Below are 27758 nucleotides of genomic sequence, written 5' to 3'. Positions count from 1 at the left end.
TATTGCTATGTCGATTATTTTCACTTGTTTTTCTTTCTTCTCAACTACAGTTATATCTGGTGTATTGTGTGGCAGATGTTTGTCTGTTTGTAGTCAGAAGTCCCATAATATTTTTACATCTTCATTTTCTACCACTTTTTCAATTTTATGGTCCCACCAATTTTTGGCTACAGGTAGCTTGTATTTTTTGCAGATGTTCCAGTGTATCATCCCTGCTACCTTGTCATGCCTTTGTTTGTAGTCAGTCTGTGCGATCTTTTTACAACAGCTGATTAGGTGGTCCACTGTTTCATCTGCTTCTTTACAAAGGCGGCACATGCTGTTTCTTGTGGATTTTTCGACTTTTGCTCTTATTGCATTTGTTCTTAATGCCTGTTCTTGCGCAGCCAGTATTAAACCCTCTGTTTCTTTCTTCAAGTTGCCATTCTTAAGCCATTGCCAGATCTTGGTGATGTCTGATTTTCCACTTGAATTGTGCAAATATTGACCATGCAGGGGCTTATTTTTCCATTTTTCTGCTCGGTTCTTGACTTGTTCTTTCTTGTAGGCCTGCTTTCTTTCATTGGTGTTGAATAGTTTTGCGTTATTGACCATTTTAAGTGCATCTTCTTCACTGTCCTTGATATATTCTTCAAGGCCTCTTTTCTCCTCCTTTACTGTTTGATGGACTTGCAGCATTCCTCTTCCACCTGAGCTGCAAGGGAGGTATAGCCTATCTACATCACTGCGGGGGTACAGAGCATGATTGATGGTCATGATTTTCCTTGTCTTACGATCTAGCATCTCTAGCTCTGCCTGGGTCCAGTCTATTATTCCTGCAGTGTATCTGGTAACAGGTATACCTCAGGTGTTTATGGCTTGTATGGTGTTCCTGCCATTGAGTTTGGACTTTAGGATTTTTCTAACTCTCCTGATGTATTCACTTCTAATAATGTGCATATGGAGAAGTAGATTTGGGTGTCATGAGCATACTGATATCACCCTGCACCAAATCTCTTGATGATCTCTCCCAGAGGTTTCATGTAGATGTTAAGCAACATCGGAGATGATACGGAGCCCTGAGGGACACCCAGAGGTACGTCTAGGTAATTTTGGCACATGGATCTAAAAGCCTTTTGGAGGCCACCCTGCTGTAAGTTAAGCATCTTTTTTTTTAACATGTAGGTTCTTGAGGGCAAAAACCACACTAACCAGGCCATACGAAAGATGATTTGGGTGCCCCCGGGGGTGTGGAAGCCCTGGACTTCAGTCCCAAAGTCCAGCGGTAAAAGCGTTTCTGGGGATACTATACAAAAGTTCAGATCTCCAAGGGACACAGTCTCCAAGAGGACACCATTTGGAACCTGCCTGAGAGGTAGGAGCAGAACCATCACAAAGCAGTGCCTCCCACTCCCAACCCCCTCAGACGCTCTAGAGGGATACTATGGTTGATAGTATCGAAAGCTGTCGAGAGGTCCAAAAGGACCAATGAGTCACACTTCCTCTGAATTCCCAAACTATTAAGGGCTTTAAACAGAATAACCAACACTTTGAATTGGATCCATAAGCAAATTGGCAGAAAGTGCAGCTTTTTCAAAATAGGTGTAATATAATCTGTCTGAGCAGTTCCAGAGAGAACCCTGGCAGCTGTATTCTGCACAAACTGAAGTTTCTGAATATCTTTCAAGGGCAGCCCCATGTAAAGTGCATTGCAATAATCCAGCCGCAATGTGACTAAGACTGTCCAGTAACTGTCCAGTAATACCCCCAAGCTGCATACTTGCTATTTCAAGGGAAGTACAGTACAACTCCATCCAGAGCTGGTTGAACCACCCTCTTATGACTGGTTTTTAACTGAGCAGCAGCACCTCTGTCTTTTCTGGATTTAATTTCAGTTTGCTAGCACACATCCATTCCGTTCATCACCACCTCCAACCCCTGCTTCAGTAGATCGATGGCTACTTTAGGGAGGTTACACTTGTCACAGTGTGATTTAATAGATTTTCCAGGCAGTTGGGATCTAGAATAGAACTTGTAACTTTCAGCAATGACATTCAAAGTAGGGTTGAAATGATCATCTAAGACTTGAAGAACAACTTCATAAGCACTGGCATCACTTCCAGTGCTGTCAGTCAGTAAGAAGATGCTGCCTTCCAAGTCTGACAGTCAGACCACCTGATCTCTCTCTCTCTCTCTTTATACATAGTTCTCTAAGATGTACCCGTGGCTAATCCCATGTGTGGCAGCTCTCGCGAGAGTTTGCAAATGGCTGCCAGATAGCCACGGGTATGGGCAAGAACATGGTGGCGGTAGTTGGACAGCTGGCAGGGAAAGAATGGTGGTGAATGGCCACCGCTGCCACCAGGCAGAAAAAGCAGCGGGCAAGAAAACTATGGCGGCAGAGAGAGTGGTGCAGCCTCTCTCTCCAGCCTGCCTGCTGGCCAAAATGAAAAATGGCCCAGCCTGCTGGGTGGAAGAAGGTGACCAGCGGGCGGACAAAACCGGTGGGCAGGCAGCAGAGAGGGCGGCACACTCCCTCTCCGGCCCGCCTGCCAGCCAAAAAGAAAGATGGCACAGCCAGCCAAGCAGAAGAAGAAGGCCAGCGGGCAGGTGGGTGTAACTGGCGGGTGGCAAAGTTTCAGCTCCTAGCTGCCAGGAAAAGCGGTGAGGAGGAGAAGCGGCAGCCAGGCCAGGAACTGGAGAAAGGGGGGGATGAAATGGGGCTTGGGGGGAGAACAATGGGCGCAGATGCTTTGCGCCAGGTCAGCTAGTATATCTATATCTGTATCTAGACAATGTACACAATCAAGTTTCCACAATTAAAATATTTTAACAGAATAAAAACAAACAGTTTAAAATTATTTTTAATTAAAAGCCTGAGAGAACTGGTGTGTATTAAAGGTCATTTTAAAAGCAATCAGAGATGAAGAATCTTTTATTTTGACAGGGAGTGCATTCCAAAGCCCTAGCCAGCCACAGAGAAGGCCCAGTCCTGAGTTGCCACCAGATGAGCTGGTGGCAACTGTAACCAGACCTCAGATTATTTTATTTTTTTAAAATCTTCTTATTAAGACAAATCCACAACACTAAACAACATTGATCCAAACTCAAGCCTCACAACAACGGTTCATAACAAAGGAGGTGCTCTCTTTGTACCTGGACCTAAGCTGTTCAAGGCTTCATAGGTAATTCATTGATTCTATTTATTATTTAGTAATAACTAGTGCTTTGTATTTTAGTTGAAAACATATCGGCAGCCATGGCAATTCTTTCAGATTTGGTGTTATATAGTCCCTTCAGGTTATCCTAGAGACCAACCTGGCTGCCACATTCTTTACCAGTTGTAGTTTCTGGACCATATGCAGAAATTGTTAGAAAAGGGCAAATATTATTTGGCCTTCAGGTCCAAGGCATTAAAGCAACATAGACTTCAGCTTTGCTGGAGTAAAATCTGGGGGTCTGTATGGTGAGGAAGTAATTGAAGAAATGGGACCTCCATTGTTTGTAGGGAAGAAAAGGTTCTCCTGGAATGGACAAGAAAAACGGTGGTGGTGGGTAGGGATGTGCAAATTGATTCAGTACAAATCGATTTGTACCCGAATCTAGCTGATTCGGGTGACTTGGAGACAAAACAAATCACCCCTGTGGTCAATTGGCTAGATTTGGGTACAAATTGAATTCCGCCTGAGACATGGATCTCTCCTATTATTTCCCCTTGATTCCCAGCTTTCACTTAAAAAAAAAAAGCTAAGCTCTAGCCCTTGTAGAAATGGAGTTATGAAGCAAAATTTGTGGTCACTATTTTTCAAGTGTTTGGATTCTTTGGTGTATCATATCTTTCCCTCAATAAATCCCTATGAGGCTTCATCACACATCTTCATTTCTTCTATTCATTTTGACTGTCTTTTTGAAAGTGCCAACAGTCAACTGCCATGTGACAACTATACCCCATTCCCACCCGCAAGGCAGTGGGGTACTACTCAGTTTATGTTCTAGGATTATTATGTTTGAAGTGTTTAGGCTCTTTGGTGTCTTTCCTCATAATCTTTCCTCATAATGAATCCCTATGAGGATTCATTACACACCAAAGAGTCTAAACACCTCAAAAATTCCTAAAATATAAACTGAGTACCTAGTGGCTTGTGGGTTGGGGGGTAGTTGGAACATGGGATGCCACTAATTCCCCACGCCCACCTGCAAAGCAGTGGGGTCAAAATGAACAGAAGAAATGAAGGTGTGTAATGAAGACACCAAAGAATCTAAACACTTCAAAAATATCTTAAAAATAAACTGAGTACCCCTGTGGGGGGGGGGGAGGTGTAGTTGATACATGGCAGTTGACAGTTGGCACTGTCCAATGACAGTCACAATGAACAGATGAGAAACAAAGGCGTATAATGAATCCTCATAGGGATTCATTATGAGGAAAAATTATCAAACACCAAAGAATATAAACATTTCAATATTCCGAAAAATTAAAATGTCTGCCTTGCACTGCCTTGCAGGTGGTGTGTGTGTGGTGGGGGTGTAGTTGGCACATGGCAGCTGACAGTTGGCACTCTCCAGTGACAGTCAAAATGAACAGAAGAAATGAAGGTGTGCAATGAATCCTCATAGGGATTCATTATGAGGAAAAGTTATTATACACTAAAGAATCCAATCACTTGAAAAATAATGACTGCACCTTTTGCTCCATAACTCCACTTCTACAAGGGCTAGAGCTTAGCTTTTTTTAAAAAAAAAGAAAAGAAAGAAAGCTGGGATCCATATTAGGGTTAAGATATGTCAAGTTCGAATCCTCATTTTGTCCTAAGGCGGAAATGTTCAAAATAATTAAGAACTAAAATTATTCATTAAATATCAACCAAGTGCCCCACTGCCTTGAAATTTGGGTGGTAGGTGGCACCCATTGGTACCTACCCACCCACCCCCAAATTTGGTGCCCATACGACCTTGTTAAGTGGTCTGAATGAATCTGAATCAAATCAAAGCAAATACAAATAGAATCAGGGGTGATTTGGAGGGGGAAGATTTGGATACAAAACAAATCAGGGATGATTTGTTTCGGGCACAAATCGAATCAAAAAAATCAATTTGTGCACATCCCTAGTGATTGGATCTGGGCCATGCTGCAGTGGACATCCAGTGAACAACAGAGTCCAGGATTGATGAGGGGGGTAAAGTACCTTCAGGGGTTTTACAGGTCAGGAAGTTGGAGAAACCAGCAGCAGCAGCAATAGCAGAATGTACCAATTCAGGAATCTAAGCCCAGTAATACAAACAAATAAAGATGCAGAAACCTTCACAAGCTATTAGGTTCACATGCTTAGCTGGTCCAAAATCTCATCACCAAATTGTTTATAGCTGCTTCCCTCATAAACACAAAGTAATCGTATGTAGATTTAACTGAGTATATTCAGAAAAAACTTTTTCCTCATTTACCTTTCCCCACCTTCTCAACAGGAATCCCCACTGGGACAAACCTCTCAACAACAAAAGATTACTAGATAGAATACAACAGATAGTTATTTCATCATACAAACATACAGCTTTAATAATGTTATGTTTCTTTAATACAGGACAGCCGGAGTTGCTCAGTGTGATATATAATTAAAAAACTCAATGCAATCAATAATAAATCATAAAAGCCCACATAAAATATCAGTGCTTGTAAATAATAAAACCACACTAAATAGTACAAGGATAACAATAAGAGCAATGCTAGTGAGCAGTAATGAACACTAGAGCTGCAACATTCAGTCAATTATTTTAGATTAATTGATTAAAAACCTTCCAATCACTTTAAAAGCTGCCTGACTAATCGGGGCAGCAAATTAATTGTTTTTCATACAAGCACTTCTCAACCTCACAGGCACAAGATACCATTGTGCCCAGACCCCCCCCCCAGGAGACACGGAGACATTGCTATGGAAGGAATGGTCGATTTATTGAAGTTTATGGTACAGGCTCATTGGCTGGGATTGCATGGACATCCCCCACAACAGTGCGGTGCCTAATAGGCTGGCCACGCCGTGGCCGCCCCCACCTAACCGACCATGGCAATAGCACCTTGGCTCCAGGCAGCTCATCCGCTCTCCAGCAGAGGCGCTCTTCTCTGCCAACCTAAGGTCAGGTTTCTGACCTCCCAGCGACAACCTCACCAACGCTGCACAGCCATATGGATGGGGTGTTGCCTGAGGAGGGGCAGGAGTCAAGCATCATCCCTGATCTGTCAAGCCTCAAGGGATCAGCTCCTCCTCCTTGATTTACATCTTACCTAAGGTGCCACACCCCCTTAATTAGCATTTCCTCACCGCACTGTATCTGCCACAGCGAGCGTTAGCCCAGCTTAACAACCCGCAACCCACAAACCTAAGATCGCTGTTGCCAATCCCAGCCTGAGGTCCTCTAATAAGAACCTTCTGCCCATGGCGGACAAGTGGACCCCGTCGCCCCAGTAGAGGGCAGGCTGCGAGTAGACGATGTCGTCGTGTGGTATACATCCACCGCCATTGGCTGCCAGAAAGAGGGCTATTGCCGCATTGACCCCCCGTCTCGCTCTGTCCACCTTGTTCTGTTTGAGCGCCCCCCTCCAGACCCTGCACTGTGTGATGTCAGACCAGAGGATGACTGCCCGCGGGCACCAGGACAGAACCACGGCCAGGTCCTGTTCGGTCTGCCGGGCCAGGGAAATACCTGACTGACTAACTAGATCGTTCCCACCGAAATGGAAGAGCAGGATGTCTGGTGCAGGGTTCTGCTCCAGGTACTCCCACAGCATCGGCAGCAGCTGTGCTCTCTGCATTCCCCTTCACCCGCGCCACTCAACGGCGGCGCATCACCCCAGGCCCAGCTGCATTCCCGGATCCGTGCCTTGTACCCACTTGAGGGCCCAGAATATAAAAGAGTGGCCCAGGACAAGGACCCTGGCCCTCCTGACCAGAGGCTTTGCCCCTGTGCGGAAGAGAGAACATGCATGAGGTGGGAACCAAGGGGGGAGGGGCGATTGGGGCGTGGGGGGGCACCCGCCGCCCTATCGTACGTATCTGCGGTAGGCCGCAGACCACCAGCGGCCTAGGCGCTGGATTGAGGCGCCCATGTAGCTAAGCCTTGCAGCCGCTGAGGCCGCTCCGATCCTAAACAAGTGTGAGCACAGGTGGCCCATGGACACCCCGGCCACCTTAAAGGCTTTCCTCATCACAGCCCAAAATTGGTACTGGAATAGGGGGTTGCCATCAGCGTGCACAAACAGGCACCCCTCAGCCTCGCCCCGGCTGCCATGTAGGCTCCCAGAGCCTGCACTGGGCACATGAGGTGATTGTCCGCCCTATGCAGGGTGACCAGCTGACCCCTGCCCCGCTGGTTGGTTTTAGAGAAGCGAAGCCTCAGCAATACCGCAGCTGGGTCCATGGCCAGGTCGCTCCTTTGCATGACCCTCGCAGCTGTCCCCCGCGCCCCTTTGGGGAAAAGCTCCCCCACCCTGAAGGCCCCATAGAACGCCACCAGCGCCGCCGCTCTGAACAAGGCTTCCTCATAGGGGGAAGAGCATATGACCCCCAAGCTCTGCACAGCCTGTCCCAGGGCATCGGGTGTAATGGGCCGGTGCTGGTCGGGCTTGGCCGGGGTCTCCCTGGCCCATCCCTCCAGCATGTGCCAGACTCGGAAATTGCCCGAGTGATCGGGCAGCCACCGGAACTTCGCATAGAAGGCCAGGGCTGCCATGTGCCCGGCCATTGTGCTGACAGCGAGCCCTTCTCCCCGCACGTGCACCAAGTACTGCATCAGGTGTTCAGGTGGGGCCGGCCAAGACTGGCCGACTCCTGCCCACCGCCTGAAGTGCTGGAAGGCTGCAACCCTCCTGCCATAGGTAGCCCGCGTCCTAGTCGCTAAGGAAGCCTCGATTGCTCTGAGCGCCTCTACACTCCAAGGCTCCACAGACCAACTGGCGTCTTCCCGGGCCTTGGGAAAGCATTGGGGGCCAGCTGCCGGAAGCGCTGCATCTGAAAACGAGACAGAGTGACTGCCATGTCGTTCTGTGCTCCCGGCACGTGCTGCACAACAAACACTATGTTGTTGCGCAGGCAGGCCAGCACTAAGGTCCACACCAGGCCCGTGACCCTGGGGGACCTGGAGGGAGGTCTGACGGTTGACAACCTGCACCGTTGCCAGGTTATCGCACCAGAAGCGCACGGCCGAGTTGTGAAACTGGTCCGCCCAGATGTGCACCACAACCACTATGGGGAATAGCTCGAGGAAAGTGAGATCCCTCATGATCCCCTGTACAGCCCATTCATGTGGCCACCGCTCTGCGCACCACCTGCCCCTTAGAGAGAGGCCAAAGCCAAGGCCACCCGCTGCGTACGACTGCGCCTGGAAATCCGCTTCCAGGAGCTGCGACACCTGCCGAAAGGAAACCCCATTGAAGGAGTCCAAGAAGCACAACCATAGCCTCATGTCCTCCCTCATGGTTGCGGTTACCCTGATACGAAAATGCGGCAGCCTGCACCCTACCGTGGCGTCGCAGAGATGCTGCAAGAACAGGTGGCCTGGGGCCACCACACAACAGGCAAAGTTGAGATGCCCAACCAGGGATTGCAGCTGGCGCAGCGTGACCTTCTTGGCTCGCTCGCAAGCCCTCAGAAGTGCCCCCAGAGCCTCCAGCTTGTCCTTGGGCAGCTGCGACAGCTGCCCTTGGGTGTCCAACTCAATGCCCAAGAACGTAAGGCTGGTGGACAGACCCTCGGTCTTGTCCCCAGCCAAGGGCACCCCCAACTCATTGCATAGGGCCACGAATGAGCTTAATAGTGTGGAGCAGTGGAAGGCGCCAGCTCGGCCTCCGAAAAGATAATCGTCAAAGTAATGAGCCGTGGAGTTAAGCCCCGCCCTCCGCCACAGCGCCCATTCCAGCATTGTGCTGAAGGCCTCGAAGGCCACGCATGACACCGAGCAGCCCATGGGGAGAGCCCTGTCAATGTAAGTCAAGTCAAGTCAAGTTTTATTTACGGTCCTGTAATATTTCCCTTCAAACACGAAACCTAACAGGTTGAAGTCGTCGGGGTGGACTGGCAGCAGCCGGAAGGCTGACTCTATGTCGCACTTGGCTAGCAGTGCCCCAGGCCCACAGGCCTGGACCATTGCCGTTGCCTCGTCGAATGAAGTGTAGCATACTGAGCACAGCTCAGCCGGTATCCCATCATTGACTGAGCTGCCTTTAGGGTATGACAGGTGGTGGATTAGCCGGAACTCGCCGGGAGCCTTTTTAGGTACTAGCCCCAGGGGTGATACCCTCAGAGTCCGTAGGGGGGGTTGCTAAAGGGGCCCAGGACGCAGCCCAAGGCTACCTCCTTGTTGATCTTCCTAAGCACTATGTGCTCCATCCCTTTAACTGATTTCAAATTGCTGGCCAGAGTAAGCTTGCATGGAAGCTGGCATGGGATCCTAAAGCCTTCCGCGAAGCCAGCCTCCAGAAAGCGTGCGCGCTCCCTGTCCGGGTAGTCACACAATAGCCGCCTAAGTACAGTAAGCCTAATTGGGGTGGGGCCCCTTTCCAGGGCCGCCCCCATGGGTGGTGGAGGGACCCTTGCCTCCACCTGCACGGGGGCCCCAGCTGCCCGATCACAAACTCTTTGTTCGCGGGCAGCTGATCCCCGCGTGCCGACCCCCGCAAAACCCACACTCGTGTCTAAATTTGCAGGGGGACTGCGCGCACCCCCCACTCCTGTTGAACTCCCAGCACACCAGGGGACTTTGAACCCCCTGGGCGCCGGCGGAAGAAGCTGCTGATGCCGCTGGGGTCCTGGAAATCAAGTGCCCGCTCTTCGCGCACTCCCCAGTGAGAGGCCTGGAGGGCGTCATAATCCTGAGCCACAGCTCAGAATGCTGCTTTTCCCAGGAGATCCCCGGGTAGTTAGATGCACGCTCCCTAAACGCCTGGTTGTAGGCCTCCCATGAGTTGCCAGCAAAGTCCATAAAAGCCCTGTGAATGGTGTTGAAGTACTTGATGAGGGCGGGGCCCTTCTCAGGGTACTTCTCAGTCACCACCCCCATGTATATAGTAAAACCGGAAACCCAGTTGTTCCAGTTACACTCGATGGGCTTCCTTTTGGTCCTCTCCTTGTTCTTTTCCTGTTCCCCTTCCTTGCCCACAGGCTTGGGTTCTTTAAATAGCAGTTGGAAGACGTCTATATACTCACCCTTCCAAATGCGCTCCTTTACATGCGGAAGCAGGTGGTCACCCAGAGGGACCGGCCCCCCATCAAGAGCCCCGCTACCACTTGCGGTGGGTACCCCAGCCAAGGTGGCATGCATCCCAGGCTGCCCCGCTCCCCCTTGCCACACCTGATTACATGTTGCATGTGGGGAGGCCCAGTTCATCGGCCTGGGGAACCACCCAAAGGGCCCACCCAGCGGGCTCCATGGCAGACCCCAAGGCCAGACCCCCTGTGGGGACTCACCACCTTGTCCCACCTGTTCCTCGGAAGCATCACCCGCTGCGGATCCGGCGGCCGCTGCACTGCCCCCGCTGGAACCCTCTGGTATCTTGCTGCTAGCCGCGCTGCCGGTGCTGGGTCCTTCCAGTGTCTTGCTGCTAGCTGGAGCCACCATGGACGCCGTGGCCACCTCAAGTGCCTCGAAACAGTCGGTAAAATCCTGCATGAATTTAGTCCGTTTTGCGGCCCTAGTCGTTTTGCGCGGGTATGGAGGCGGGGAGGAGCCGTGCTCCCTGTGGGCCCCAACCCCAGATGAACCCCTGCCATCCCTCCACAAGGCCTCCCGCTCACCAGCTATGGCTTCCAGCCAGGCAATTAGGGCCTTGATAGCCCCCAGCTCCATGTCCTGCTCGTCCTCGGAAGAGGAGTCTGGTTGAGCTGGGGGCCCCTTGCACATTGCCGCACATCTCTCACACTTCCCCACTGGCACCTTCTTGGGCCCCATGGTGTGTGTGTGTGGGGGTGTGCTGCCTGTCAGGCTGAAAGGGACCTGAGCGCCCCGAGCACCAGCCCCAGTAGGTTACAAGCAAGGTCACCCCAGCACCCCTCCCACTGCCCCCTGTGACTGGGCGGGGGGTGGAAACCCACGAGGTGTGCCCACCCAGGCCTTATACTCGGCCTGCCCGACCCCCCTCGCCGCGACCCCCAAACCTGAGCCGGGCTGGACCCGGCTTGCTGCTCCTCCACCAGTAGTCCCAGCAAGTGGCAAGTGGTCCTGAAGATGGGTGCACAGCCACCCTGCTGTCTGTGTGGCACTGCTCGCGAGGAGGTTTAGGGAGGGTGCCGCAGGCGGGCGTCTGGGTGAACCTCTGCTCGGCCCTGCGGGGCCCAAAACTACAGTCCCCCAGGCAGGAGAGAGAAAGGAGAAGGTGAGATAGGCGGGTTTATTGGGCCGCGCTGGGGGGGAACGCGGGCGGGCGTCTAAGCCCGAATCTCCGCTCGCCCCTGCTGGGCCAAAGCTACAGCCCCCAGGCAGGGGAGAGGAAGGAGGGCAGGTGAGGCAGGTGGGCATTATAGGCCGGACCCGCCGCCCCGCTGAACGGGCTGCGCGGCCACGCAAAATGGCACCCGGCGTCAGCCTTGCCTTGGCCGGGCCTAGCTCGCCCGCCGCCCGGGAGTGCGGTAAAGGCCGCCGCCGGGGATGGCTTTTAGAGGCCTTTTCCTTTCTCACTCAGGAAGGATTGTTTCTTGTACGATGCTGCCAGTGTATATATGCATTCATCAGCACTCACTCCCAGAAAATTACAGATACAAATTGCACTGGTTAACATAATGTGCAGCATTACAGTCTAGCAGTGCTATGTCTCTGGACTTCTGTGAACTTCGAGGCAGCCCCAATGCTGTTGAAAAGCAGTGCTCATGGAAGCAGCATTCCCACAGATTGCTCAATTTGTGACAATGGGGAAATCTGTAGAAATTGTGCTTTCATAATCACCGCTTTTCAACAGCATTGCAGCTGTCTGGAAGTTTACAGAAGTCTGGGGGCAGAGATAAAAGAGACATAATGCTGAACATCATGTTAGCCACTTGTTCTTGTATGAAAGAAAGGAAAATATCTTCTAAGATGGCAGCTGTGAATGCTATGTGAAGTTGCAGCACCCAGCACTGGTATTTTCTTCACGTTGCCATTTTTAATAATTTGAATGATTAGTTGTTCATTTGAATGTATACTTACTATATGGCAAGAAAGACAATAAAGGAAATAGTTGAGATTTGCTGCGGACTGACCTTTATTAATACTCATAGTGATCACAAAGCATTGTTGCTGTGCATTTGCATTTCTTCCAAAAGTGATTTCTGTCAAAATGAACCTTAGATATGTAATATGCCCCTAAGCATTAGTTCTGTGAGTGAATTGAACTTTTCCTGCCATTTTGTAATTGGTTATGTTGTTTTCCCTGTAGTAAAGTATTGCGAAATTGTTGTATTTTTCTATTTAAAAAAATTCTTTTGCATAGATATTGGATTTGCCTAATTATTAGTTTTAGCCCACATGATAATTTGTACTTCAAGGTAAAAAATAAGGTTAGTTTTTCAGAAGTTCCCATTCTCTGGAAAGCTCAAATGATGGTTTCCCTTAGGAGGTTCAAAAGGTTAGCCTGGGAACGAAAAATAAAACTAACCTTATTGAGTTACTGGGTAATCATAAACATGAGCTATTGCCCTTCTAATTGGTCAAATTCTTGGAGAGGGGAAACTCAACCTATTTAAATAAGAATAAGAATTGGGGGGGGGGAGACCAGAGTGCCAGAAAAGAGAAAGCTGAAGAAGAGGAGGGATTTTTTGTTTTGTTTTGTTTTTTAAAGTCCTGGTGGGGGTGGGGGGAGAAGCATGTAGGAGCTTTAAACAAATTGGTTGGTTTCAGAATTGGGCTGAAGTAGGGTAGAGAGAGGTTTCTCTTGATGGGTGTCTTCATTCTTACTTTTATATCCCTACTGCTCTTATGGTTTACTGTAAAATATGTTTTAGAGCTTTTCTCGCTGTATGCATGTGTTGTTTCATAGACTTTAGTAAAAATTTAACTTAGTTGTGTATTTACCTTGGCCTCTGAAGTCTAGTAATCGTACATTTAATTGCTTCCCCACTGTACTCAGAGCCAGTAAACTGGCTTTGTCATGAAATAATTCTCAGTGATTGAAGTGCTAGAGGTCTGTTTGATGGATGCAGCTACAGGGGTGATAAAAGAGAAAAAGCTTCCACTTGATGGTGAGGACCATTCAAGGGATAAAGCAAAAAGAATATTGTTCTGCTGTCCTTCTCTCACACTCATGGGGCAGGCTACCAACCGGGTGCTTTCCAGACTAAACCCTACAACAGTGTCACTGTGGACCTTCTAAGTGAGCTTCCATGCGTCCTGTGTTGGGACACCACAGTCCCTGCACTGACAGCAAGGTGCCATTCACATTTCCAATGCCTTCTTTCGGATTTTATCTTTGTGATATAGTGCTACAACGTTGCATGTGCATTGCAAAAATGTAGCTATATTTTCCCATTGTAGAAGTCTGAGATTCTGGGGGTCGTTTTCAGAATGATTCCAAGCCAAAACATGTTACCCCTGTTGTAGAATGTAATCTGGAAAGCACCCTAGACTGCAACAAACTCTAAGTGCACTTACATGGGTATAAGTTCCAATGAAGTCAGATGAACAGCACTGAAGTTAATGGGTCTTACAAGACTGTGAATGGCCCATATGATGCACAAGGCAATGCTTGCATTCCCTTTGGACAGCACTGTTGAACAGATGGAAGCCAGCCCCAGTGATGTTGCACAATACCACAGTTGTTCAACTGCTTAAAGCAGCATATATGCACTTGCACAGTACTGTTTACATTGTTTCCAATGTAAGTAGCGCTGTGCAAGTACAGGCATGCTGTTTTAAGTAGTTGTACAATTGTGCTCTTTTGCAACACTGCAAGCCAGGCTGACTACTACACACACAGCAGCACTGGCCAATCAGGAACACTGGCATTGCTTTGAGGGTCTCATGGGTTTTATGGCCACTTTCTTTAGAATGGAGTTCAAAGGTTTCTTCTTGTATGAAATCACCTTTTCAAAGTCTCATTGATCCTAATGTCATGAGTACTGCACCTTTAATAAATTCAAAAATGTTTTTCAAATATTTTCAAATATTAATAAAAGATTATTAAAATCAGTTGCTGGCAACTATTTTATGATTTTATTTTGAAACTATTTTTAATAGGTGAAAATGTCACTTATGTATAATTTACACTTCCCTAAGTATATCTTTATTGCTTTCAAATCTAATTATTCCAAGAACACTATATTATACATAATTACCTTCTACTCCTTTGGATGTCATGGCAAATGTTCATAAAAAATAATATTCATGTAACATGCTACCTCCCTCTCTAATGTCACCATATTTCTGGAAAGAAATTGTAATCCTCTTTCCTGGTTCAGGTTAATTCCAATAAAATATTAAATCCATTTTCTAATCTAAATGAGTTCATTAGGAGAGGCTGGTACGGAGAATATCATACTCTCTGCAGAGTTCAGCTTCATTACGTTTCTGCACTGTGCATTTCCAGAGCTGTTGTACTACATTTATGAGGATTTATCTGTACGGTTCCAAAAACATTCATCCTAATTCTGCTCCTTCTGTGTATGCTAATCATGAATATGTTAAGTGGAAACACTAAGCTTGCAGCCAATCTTGTCCCAGATGGGTTCAAGGTATGATTACAGAAGCAAAATTGCCATTAGCACTCTTAAAGCAGTGCCAGTGAAGAGGAAATGAAGGTTTGAAGCAACACTAAAACAAATCCTCACACAACAGCACAGGTTGATATAGTGGAGGGAAATGTCATATGATGCTTGAAGTTCTGAGGTTTTCTGTTTGCTTGAAACATTTATCTTCTACCAAGCACTCAAACCTTCCATAGAGTAACAACTTAGAAAAATAAAGCAAAAACATATCAAAGCCTAGGATATCTTCCAACATTTATTAAAAGCATCCAGCCAGCCTGGGCCCAACTGATTGCAACTCAACATGGAGCATTTAGGCTTGTAGATATCCTTTATGCACAAATGCTGATTGCCCAAGCTGACTCTTGTGCAAACCCTTGTACAAGGGTTTGTGCAACTGTGAACATCCACACACCTACAACACAACCTCATAGCATGTGCACAACATTGTACAACATTGCACAAATAAAGCACTAGCCTGAATGTCACCAGTATTAAAAGCAATAGACAAGTAAAATGATATAGGGCACAAAGGCCTATATCCTTTTATAATTGTTTCCCTAACATATTACATGAGTGCTGAATTTAAGATTAATAAGAAGATTAGCTATCCAAAACATTGCATCAAAATGAATAGATAAAGATGTGTCTATGTGCTTCAGCAGAGACCATTTATTTCAATGGAGCTGGATCAGAAGACTTCACTAATCAGGAATGAGAAAAACTGGCCACTGGTTGTCACTCTATTAAAATGTACTTTACAAGAAAATTGTTTAAAGTGGCCCTTAAGGAACACAGTACTTCATATGTGTTGGGATGCCACATTAAATGGTCACCCATGTGGCCCTGTGGAATCCGGCAGGGCGTGCAGAGCGTTAGACAGCCTTCCTTCGGGGCTTCCTCCCTCCCTGACAAGGACATTGGCGGCACACACCTGGATAGCTGCCTGGCACAAAACCGGTCGGACCGCGTTACTGGGGAAAACAGGAAACATGAAATGAGGCCAGGAAGGGGCTGGGGCTTAGAGAGGGCTTTGAGCCCTGTCAGCAATGCTCTGAATCATTAAAGCTGAGGCAGCCAATGATGAGGGCTGTTCTCTTTAATGGGGTCCAGAGTACTCCTGGAGAGGGAGATAGCCAGAAGCAGCAAGTCAGGTGAAGGCCCAGGGTGACTGAGCAACCCCCTCCCCTGGAGTACTCTAAGGCTGACCCCAGCTCTCAATACCTGTGGCTTGAATATGCAAAGGGACTGAAGTGTCCTCCCCCATCCTAGTGGAATGGGACAATATGAACTTAATTAAACACCTTTTGCAATGTTAAAACTGTTATCAGTTTGCAGGTAATTTGTTTAGAATGCTGGGACAGACACTTTGCATGAATAAACTGTAATTTTTAAAAAAAATACAGTGTGACTAGTTAGATGTGCAGTTCAGATCATAGAACCAAAATCAGAAAGAGTACACTTTAATATATATATTATCAAATATTTTACTAAATCAAAGCTGAGAACTAAAGAGATCTGCGCTATGTGTAAAATTGTTCACTGCAGTTCTTCTAAACTGTGGATGCCATGCAGGAATTGTTCTTCTGTTTTAAAAGAGATATGCATGCTGCTGTTGCTTATTGAGGAATTAAAACTGCTTAGCAGACTGTAGTAATACTGTGAGTGTAATGCCATGTTGCTTTTGCCTTTATTTATTTTTTTAATGTATCTATTTCTCACAAACATAACACTCTTTAAGTCTCCTATTTGGTTAATTCTGCCTGATGTATTACTGCTTAAATAAAATGTTTATCGTGGAAAAATCTAAAAAATAAGTGGCCCATCAAATCAATTTATTTGGCAGCTCTAATATCATCAATTGTTTCTTGCCTAGCTGTTATTTCAGACTGGGGGTTTCCTCCTAATCCCTTTTGTGTTTACCAAACTTTGTGTAGTGCTTTTTAAATAGTTTATCTTTGCACTATGCTTATTTCTAAAAAGCAATTCAAATGATAAAAGTTAAATTTTGCTCTTACATTGTATTTCATCGAGCCCAGAGGATCACTTGATTGACACCATTATTTCTGTTTTTGTTGAAAAGTGCCAATTAGCTAGATGCCTCAGTTGGGAAATTTTCATTCTGAAAACAGTGGAGCATCTTTTCTATGAGCCCACAGGTCACAGAGGTAAGAAATGAATTTGGTACATAAAAATCCCAACAAAAATAAATACTGCAGGACTAACAAGATGTTTAGATCCTGAAAATGGCTGGGGACCAGAAGAAAACAAGCATTCCATTCCATCAAACAGAATTTTGCCCTAAGACAAAATGTCAACAGTAGTTTATCATAGGGATGGAGCTCCCTCCAGAACCCAGCCTGAGTAGAGGGGCTGGGAGTTATTGCTTGTTAGAAAGCTTTGCTTTCTAGCATAACCTGTGGGTAAAAAATCATTCACATGATAGACAACAGGCCATTATTAGGGCTGTCATGAAGTCATCCAAAAGACTTCTGTGCTCAATCAGGCTCAAATTTTCTTGCAGTGTTTTATCGTCTGTGCAAGGTTTGCATGGAACTTGAAACTTTGAAGGCAATAAAAAAGATTCCATGCTGGTGCCACAACTTACTTAAGATTGCCTGTGGAACATTAGAAGTAAAATAGTTCACACACACACACACACACACACACACACACACACACACTTAGACATATTTACCTCCCATTCAGTTCTAGAAAAAGATAATTGATCCACACAGGCTCTCTATATGGCTGAAAAGACTACATGAGTAGGCTTCACGATCAGGAAAAAAAATCTACATGTGTGCTGCCTCAACATCATCATGAGTTCACTATGCATGCAAGTAGCAAGCCAGGTTAATATTGTTAGATGTTACTAGAAGAACTAGAAGCCATGTTGATCATGTATGCAGAGAACAGCTAGTACAACCTATGTAGAATCAATGTATAGGGAAAAGCTTGGTAGGGCTGTCTCAGTCTGAGAGTCAATGAAAGCACTGGCCCCTCTTTTGCCTTTGCCTTTTCCCTTTTCCTTGCTGATCCTACAGCAGTGGGGGAAATGGCCTCTCTGGGAACGAGAGAAAGAGGCCTTTAATCCTCACCTGAACCTGGCTAAAAACAATGGTATTTTTACCTAATGGGTTTAATGTCCAAGCATCATCAATCTGAATGATCTCACCAACAAACTCTGAAGAAACAGCATCTATTATATGTGAGTTATCCTTTTGCCCATTAGACAATAAAAATCTCATTTGAGTAATATTGCATGAAATCATCTGATGTTCAGAACAATGTGAATACAGCTGTACATACGCATGCTTCCCTTTCAGACATCCTGTTGAATGCATGGACATTGAAGAACATTATCCTGATTCTCTCTCCCAACATTTAGTGAACCCATGGAAGAGGATATGAGAGAGAGAGAGAGAGAGAGAGAGAGAGAGAGAGAGAGAGAGAGAGAGAGAGAGAGAATGGCAGATGTCCACATGAAGTGGTCATCAAAATAGATTGGTAGAGCCTTTTAAGCTTTTTACGCCCCTCATTTCAAGCCAATTTCAGACTGCCAACCTGAGACGACTGAGGGACAGGCATGACATTGGATCTTCGGTGGGAGGGGCACATTCTCCAGAAGAAATCACATTAATGGTCAGTTCTTTATTTTACTTTTAGCAGCCAGTAAGCCTATTCACAAAACCATCATCAGGGTAGGAGGACTTGTACCCTGGTTTGCATGATTGTGACAACTCACAAAAATCCTTCCAACTCAGGTTTCTCAAAGCCAGGTAGCCCAGCTTTTGCACCCTGCTTTTAACTAAGGTAGGATAAGAGGAGAGCTCTCCTTTTATGGTCATGTGGATTCATGTACCTCTTCTACTGGTAACTAGCAGATCTGGACAAAGCAGAGAGGTGTGGCTACAAGGGCTGCCATCTTGCATCACTTTGCAGAGCACAGAGGCTATTCTCACGAGCAGCCTTGCCCAGGCTAGGGCAACCCAGCCAATCCCAGTGCTCCAGCCCTGCCTAACCTGACTTTTAACCCCTGTCTTTAGCCAAGGTAAAGGGCTCGAACACACCCTTAACCCTGGCACTCGGTCGTATGTATGCTCAGGCTGCATGCATACACAGAGTTGGGTGCCTAGAGCACACAACCCCTGGGTGAATCCCCCAAAGCACCACACTGATTGTGTGATGCATTTGGGAAATCCTGGAGGCTGGAGGAATGGGTCCCGCCCTCCAGAGACCTGTGCTGTAGAGAGCAGTACATGTCATGTGGGTGAATGGCTGTGTGCCAAAGGAGCCATGGACGATTGTCTGGGAACCTAGGTTCATCCTTGCTTTCCCCTGTACCCATCCTATGCACCCCAGAAAAGATCGTGAGTATAGCCGTACACACGATGATCCTATACTTGCAGCAGCTTCAGCAGGGCTAAGCCTCCATCCTGCTTCTTCATGGCCAATCAGAAGGCAGCTGCTGATGTAATGAACTTTTCCAGTCCCAGCATGCACAAACCATGTTGGGAAGGCCTACAAGGCCTTCAAAGGATTCTCAATGCTTCCAACTCCTGCTTTCACCAATGGACAATAGGAAAGGCAATAAATACTTACAACAGCAAGTAAATACAATGATAAGGGCTGAAACAAGCTGAAAAATATGATGCTGACAACAGCCACTGAAATACTGGTCGTTAATAATGATGTTAATGGTGCTGATGTGCCGAAAACCAATCCTCATGAATGTGAGGTGCTGCACTCTGCACAAAAACCGTGAACTGAGAGGCTTGGCACAGAAATCATGAAAGTAGAAACAGTGAAAACTGGAACCTTGACAGACTTCCTAGGTGATAGTCCGTTTCGCAAGCATCTTCATCCGAAGTATCAAAGGTCTTAAATCAAGAAGAGCCTTTTCACTAAAAGCAGCACCTAAAAACCATGCCTGCTAGGACATGCTACACTCCTCCTATTGTTCATGGGTTCTGTGGTAGATTTTTTGCATCAGTTACCCATGTTCCCCCAGTTTTTATCTTCACAAATGGACAACAGGCCTGACTTACTCTGGGGTTTTCTCGGTTTGCTGATCCAAACCGGGGTTCTGATCATCTGTTGCTACTCTAGGAGCACCCTGTTTCCACACCATATGGTTGTGTGCCCTGTCTGCAGGGGCATCACCATTCTCTAAACAATCTTTAAACCATACTCCTTGGAATTATAATGCTTTCTGCAGATCCTTGACCCATTTGGTTGGCTAAGAGGAGCAGCAGTTGGTCCTAGGCTATGATGATGCTCTGAGCTGGTATGTAATTGTCCAACATTCCGTACGTTGGGGACTCATGCTTAGGGCGGTGAGTTGTTAGTACCCTCTCTGCAGCAGGTGGAGAGCCAACCCCCTTGTTTGATTTGGTTGTTGAGCAAATAAATTTGTGCCATTTGATCCCAGCTAAGTCTTGGGTCTCACTGGTGTGTGTTATGGGTGCAGTTCTCAATGTATAAACTAATAGGTATCACCACTGAACACAGGAATGAATGGGCAAAGTCTGCAACAAGCTACATGCCTATTCCTATTATTTAGATATAGCCCTTTCCTTACATCACAAACTTCTTGTCATGAGACTGTGGTGACAGTCACCGTGCACCTGTCACACTCCATCCTGGCTCAGAATATTTGAACATTACATTTATTTCCTAATAGCCCATGAAAATTTGGCCAAATCACTCCCCGTCCACACACACCCCTTCAGCTGACATATTTACATTTGAAGATACTTGGGTGGGGGCTATTTTGCTTTACAAAAAAGCCAAATTTATGCAGAATCTCTGAATGTATAGAGCAGTTAACTCTATTGGATATGAAGAATCTAAGAAGATATGGAGGGAAAGAAACCTCTGTCATATCAGATAGCCACCACTGTTATTCTGCTTATCCACATCAAAGAAACTTCAGAATTCTAATTATGGAATTGTTTCCACTCTAGAAACAATTTGGAATAGTTTAGAGTGGTTTGACTTAAACGAGTCATGTTTCATTGAGTCTATGGAACAAGATCCAGAGACCTGGAACAAGATCCAGAGACCTCAGCACATACTGAGCTGCAGGAAATGAGTGAAACTCCATTGTCAATTAATAGGACAGAGAGTGGAAATTGCACTAGTGCCCACTGGGTCCCATGCTCCATCATTCCAGCCATGATTTGCTAAATAGGACTAGCCAGTCTTGCTATCAATTATAATGAGAACCTAATTTATAGTAGTTAAGAAATAAATCCTAAAGGATTTTTGATCAGGCTGAGAGTTGACTGTTTGAAAAGAAAGATTCATTTAATCGGGACACAGTGTATTGCTGTCCCTTGCCCCATACAACACACACAGGTTATTAAAGACCTTTTCTCCATCAAATCCATTTGGGTTGCCAGAGAATTGCATCGTATCTGCAGAAATGGCCCAAGACAAATCACACATTAATTGGTAAAGACCCTGGGCTAGTGATAGTGTTTAAGAACTGTCAGACATGTCTTTTATTATATACTCTGTTTTCAGTATGTGCTAAGAAATCATTTAAGACTGTATTTCCCCCTTAATAGACAATTATTCATTTTCTGGTCAAAATCTGCTTATTTCAAAACTCATCATTCAATAAAGTAGGGAAAGTACACTTTCCCAAGCTTCAAGATATGCGCTTCATTCTATAGGAAATTGCAATATTTAAATAGAGTGTTGTGCAAAACATATACATGGACTATTGTCATCCTCTGTTTGAAGTCTTCCATCACAACCTGCTGGGTACTTGATTCTATTGTCAAACTGCTGTTCGCATTAAAATGTTTCTTTTTATTGTTACCAAGCTTGCTCAAACCTGTCCTACATAGGTGTCCTCTAAAACAGAACAGGAATGAGGACATAGTGTGCAAATATGAATAACATGGATTGCAGTCCAGACAGTGCTGTGATATGTTAGAATATCCCAGATCAGCAAAAAGACTTTTGGAAGAAAAGGAAGTTAAGTTTATTTTTTACAGAGCATAAATACAATGTACAAATATGGTATTTGACAACCTTGGAAATATGGGAAGTAAAGGCAGGTCCTGGGTATAAGACAGAATGAGGGGAAGAGAGGGAAGGAGGAGGCTTGGTTAGCCTAGTGGTTGGCAGATGCTGGAATGTGGATTTACGACCATATTGTCAAGACAGTGTATGGTAGGAGGTTCATATATCTGGGTAATTTTAGGGTTTCTGTGTCTATTTGTGTGAGATAGAAATGTGCAGAACATTTCAACAGTGAAATGTTTCAACTCAAAATGGGCTGTTTTGAGTGTTTCGAGCTTAAAATAAATGGCCTGTTTTGAGCTCAGAGCAGAACAACCCCATTTTGACTGAAATGCTTTGATATTTTGATTGCCATTTTGGAGGCTTGTTTGCCCCTTGCTATTTGGTTTTCTGGCACTGACTTCCACTTGGCTTGCGATCGCCTTGCTTCTTGGTTGGCTTGTTATCATACAAATCAAGTGTTGTCATGGGCAACTGTGTCCCCATTGGCTGGGGGGAGGAGGAGGAGGGAGGAGGAAACACAAAAGTAGGGGATTTCAAAATGTATTCAAAGGTACTGAGAGCCTCTCCTGAAGAAGAGGATACATTAGGACAGAGAAGGTGGAAGGAAGATTTGATTTTGTACTTTACTTTTCTCAGCACTGAGTATAATTATGCTATGCTATTGCTGCAATAACTATGTGGTTTGCTGGATCTCAGACTGACAAAGGCAGAACTTGGGTGCCTTCCTTCCTTGAGTTGTGGTTTGTTTTGTTTGTGAGACAATCACAGCTCACTCGCTCTTTCTCTCTTTCTCTCTCTCTCTCTGTGTATTCTGTAATATTTCTTGGTGACTGCTGTAATGAGCTCCATGTATGGCCTTGAGACTAACTTGTGCTTCACTCACTGCTCTAGTCTGCTCTGTAATCTGCATTCATTGCAAAGTATACTCAGTCAAAACTGTGGATAGAGTTGCTCTAGTTGAGCTTATGGCTATGCTTGCTGCTAAGTAAGGGTGCTGCTGTGGCAGCTGTTTCAATGCTGGGAAGTAATGTAAGGAGTCATAATTGTGTGTGAGAGAGAGCAGTAACTTGTGCCAATGATGTTACTGCAGTGCAGGCCCTGTGGCTGCCAGTGTATTCTGGGTCAGCGATTCTTTATTGGCCCTTTTGGACTGTGTTTGAAATGTGTGTTCTGTGTTGGGAGAGACAGATTCACTTTTACTGTGTGCTTTTGCAGTGTTTTTCAAGTCAGGGTTGCAAATTTCAGTGCAAAACTTGTCCAAAGTATGTGTCTGCCTCCAGCACCTTCCTATATTGCTGCTGCCCAATATAGGTGTCTGCTTGCTTTAACTGGGCATCTGGGATGACCTTCACTCCTTGTGTGACCCTACTGGCAGTATACCTCCTGGTGTACTTTGTTCATCCCTCCCAAGAACACTGCACCACCACGATGAGCACAGCAGGCCTTGCGGGGAGGAAACCATAGCAAACAGTGGGGAAACTTGAAACCACCCCATTGTTCCCATACAGTATGTAGCTCCTAGGAACACCAATGTGGGTTGGGTGGTAGGGCATGATGCGTGCTACTTATCATGAAACCCACAAAATAAATGGGTAAGCAGGTGATTTAAATTTTTTTAAAAAAACTTTTTCTCCAAATCCCCATAGACTCACTTGGGTGTCCCTAGGAGCTACCCATGAGGAACAATGGGGTGATTTGAGTTCCCCTTTGTTGCCTATGGCCAAAACATTCCAAACATTTCAAGTGGTTGATTTGTCGAAAGAGATGGCCCAACAGCTGGCTTTACCACTGTTTCCAATGAAACATTTTGGTTGTTTGTGTTTCATTTTGAGTTGAAACTGAATACAAAATCCATTTCATACGCAGCTCTAGTGTGGGCTAGAGTTAGCCAACAGGAGTTCATGGCCAATCCAAAGGGTATTCCAGCCTCACACCAACAACTCCTTGTGAGGGAAAATATATAGGTAATCAATTAATTAGCAATTAAGCTAGACTTAACCATGTCAGATCCAAGATTGGCAGACTATTTGGGATTGGAAGAGTATGGTTTCATTTCCACTTTTGCTCCATTAGCCTTGCTCAGTTAATGTGTTCAGGTTGCTTAATAAAGTTGTGGCCTTTATATCTCCTGTGAACGTGTTGGAATCTTATTGTCCTATCTACTGTGAGGGATTGCTAGAGGTAAGGATAAGGATGCAGATGTCAAAATTAAATAACACTCATCAATGGAATTCCAGAGAAAGGGGAAATATGTTCTTCCTCTAAAGCTGAGTTAGGGATTTCAATTTCCCATTGGAGACCACTTGGAAGTGCAAAATAAGCTCTGGGGTCTAGTTGATATTATTTTCTGTACCCTTCAGCAGCTGAGTAAGTGACACTCACTTGGTTTCATCCTAAAAAATTCATCCTGAATCCTGCAGTCATGTAGCTTTTCAATTATGAGGAGCTAGGGCTAAGGTAGACTAAAATGAAGACATTGCTAATTCAATTCATATGCTTTTTGCTTTAAGAAGGAAGGAAGAAATAGAGACCACCATTGTGGCAAGTTTCAGGAAACTTTCACAGTTCTGATATGAAAGGACATCTAATAAATATTCATTAAAAATTACCTTTTTCTAGATCATGAATTTTTCAACTAGTCAATGATTTGACCTCTGAAAGGAACAAAAATCCAGACTATAATGTCCTGTTTCAGCTTTCCAATACATGCAAGAAAGAAAGAAAGAAAATCCTTACCAAATCTTGCTATTCAAGTTAAGCATATTCATACACTGCCTGAAAACTCAGGTCACTTCTGTATTGTGATCCAAGGTTTTAGTTTTCATTTTAATTCACACTATAATTTTATATTCTTAGAGCATTTGCTACGGAAGTTTGTTTGGAAGTGGGCTGTAAATAGTAACTATGGTTTAAATTTTAACTAGTTCAGTAAACCACCATGTTTGGTCTTCTAAATTATAATGTGAATCTATCTGTCTACCTAAATAATATACTCATTTTTGTTTGGCATTTATTTTATCAAGAAGGGTCCTTTCCTTGAAAGATGAAATATTATTTCTGTGAACACCATTCACTGTAGTGAGTGTTGGTTGGTGGAAGAGGTAACAAATTTGCACATGATAACTTTGTATAGTATATTATTTGAATTGAAGCGCAAAATATAGATCTACTTCCACACCTTGACAACAGAATGGCCACATGACTTAAAAGACAATTCCTGGATGACTTGCAATAATGAGCAATTAATTTAATGTAAATCATTGGTACACTGTCCCCTTTGTGTATTTTATGCATCCTAAAATCATGCTATGTTTGAAGGAATATTTCATAAAAGTTGACATAATCATGTACTTAAAGCTAGGGATGTGCTCGCGGTCGAGCCAGTTCACCATCGAACCGGGCCAATTCAATGACTTGTCCTCAAGCCAAACAGGACCCAGTTTGGTTTGGTTTGGCTTGACTCGACTTCGAGCTGAATCCCCCAGGTCAGTTCAGGGGATCTAAATGTGAAAAAGGAAATTTATTTTAAACTCACCGCTGGGGCTGGGTTGTCCAGCAGCCTCTGGGGGTGCTGCCCCAGGGGGGTCTCAGAGGGTTCCCTACCCCCTGCCGGTCTCCCTATCCTCTGCTGGTCTCCTCCCCTTCTTCTTTGGGCTGTTAAGACCAGTTTTCAGGCCTTTCCGGCCTTCTCCTGGTTTGCAGTGGCCATTTTGAAGGACACCACACATGCACTATGGCCATTTGCATGCCTGGGTCACAACCCAGGAGCTGATTCGGGGGTGTGCAAAACTGAACATGCCCGATCCAGTTTGAGTCTGGTCCAGACTTGAATCAAAATGGGCCAATAGTTTTTCTGCACACCCCTATTTAAAGCAATATCTAGATAGAGTACAACGATCTGCCATCCTATAAAATTTGCTGTCATGGCTGTTATTTGGACATTGTTTTTGACTGGGCTGAGGGAAATCTCAGGGAAGAAGTGCAGGAATAGTCATTGCCTTGTCAGTGTTTTCTTTTGTGTCCTATTGGTGTCCAGTTATCAACTTCATCATCATCTGTTTTTTTGTTTGTTTGAAATGTTTATATCCTGCAGTACAATACTGCTCAGGATGTCTCACAACAGTAAAACAATAAAAGTAATATCGAAAAGTAATACCCTGTCTCTTGACTCCACCAATCGAATCACAGTCAATGGCTGAACCATGTCCAAGGCTCAAGATGATTAATAAATGGCCCTGGCAGATTCAAATGGGTGAATGCCATCTGACAGGTACGCCAACCCCCAGCCATGTAGGGCTTTTAATCTATCTTGCAAATGGGCAAACTGCCAGCAAACTGGCAACCAGCAAACTGGCAACCAGTAAAGCTGCCTGAAGATAGGTGAAATACTCAAGAAGTGACTAGCATCCACAAGGATCCTTACAGCAGCATTCTGGAACAGCTGTAGCTTCCAAGCCGTCTTCAAGGGCAGCACCATGAAAAGTACATTTCAGTAATCCAATCAGGATGTTTCCAATGAATTAGTGGCTGAAGTCACTTCTCCAAGCAGGGCCACAGCTAGCATACCAGCCATAGCTGGTAAAAGGCATTCCTTCTAACCGCTGCCACCTGTGGTTCCAAAGACAGCATCAGGAATTCATGAAGCCATGTCATTAATTCACACCTTCTCAAATCCCTAACCTAGCCCTCTGCAGCTATAGTTTCTAGCCAAATTGAGTCAATGTCTCCCAGCTATCTTGTTTCTATTCTTCTCTTAAGTTTCTCTCTAATGTATAGTGTACACACACACACACACACACACACACACACACACACACACACACACACACAATCATAGACCAAAAGTAAGAACAATATATTGCATGACAGTATGGAACTCCATGATTTCAATGGAACAGGCCCATCAGTATGTCTGGGACTCCGCTGTCACTTCTGTCAAAAGGTTGCTGCATTCCCTGCTTATTTATGTCTGATACATGGCAATACCAATACCCTCCCTATGCCTCTAACTTTACATTTCGTTCAAAATTGTCTCCTGAAAAACCTGCATTTTCCATTCATTTTGTTGAGTTATGCTTAAGAGAAACTTACACTGAAGATGCATTAATCAGAAAGCTGAGAATATCACTGTCCGGTTTGATTCCTTCACTAGCTCCTCTACTGGTGTCTTTAATAAATGGATTTTGAAATGTTAAGAGACTGTGACTAACAGGGGGGAAATGGGATTTGGAATCTCTAGATTTTTGTTATGCATAACACTCAGCTAGCCAGAATGATTCTCAAACCTGATAATTCATTTAAGCATCTGTATGATTTGCTGGTCAAGATGAACATAAAATCCTTCTAATGTGGCAGCATAAGAAGAAACCTTAGCATGATGTAAACATAAGCAGCGAGACATCTTTAGCCTCAAGTATTGCCCTAGAAAGCAGTTCCCTCCGTCTATGAATTGTACCCTTGCTAGAATGGCAAGGACTTGTGGTTGCAGCAGTCTCCAGCACATGAATGGCAATAATAGCTACATTTAATCAAACGCTAAAACCAAATGATAAATATTAAATGTGTCCTTTAAAAATGTTAATCTTCCTTTTAGGCCTTGTTTTTACATGACATTTTAAATTACCTTCTGACAGATAAATTCTATATACCCTAGTCACTGAAGCCAGCCAATTTGTTTGGTATGGGAGGCAGAAATCTGACAGTGACTTTTATTATGTTTTACATTGTAATGCTCGTATCCAGCATAGCACTGAAGCAAGCTGTTTCCCAGAGATTTGAGATGTGGAATACAGTCTGCCCTTACCCCCAAATGCAAGGTATATGCACACATACAAGCCATTCTTTCTGAACAACATGATTGCTATTTGCCTATTTCAAATAGAATCCAGACGTGCCAAGCACAGCAAGAATATTGAGAGCAAAGAATGCTTAATATTCTATCCCAGCTCACCAAAAGAAGAAGAAAAAATTGAAGCATTGAAGTGACAGAGCAGTGTTCTGTAGAGCAACATGATGTGTCTGCTTTAAATGGAGAATAATGGA

Source organism: Hemicordylus capensis, chromosome 3 (genome assembly GCF_027244095.1).
Source record: "Hemicordylus capensis ecotype Gifberg chromosome 3, rHemCap1.1.pri, whole genome shotgun sequence".
Classification (NCBI taxonomy): Eukaryota; Metazoa; Chordata; class Lepidosauria; order Squamata; family Cordylidae; genus Hemicordylus; species Hemicordylus capensis.
This window is presented reverse-complemented; position numbering follows the sequence as displayed.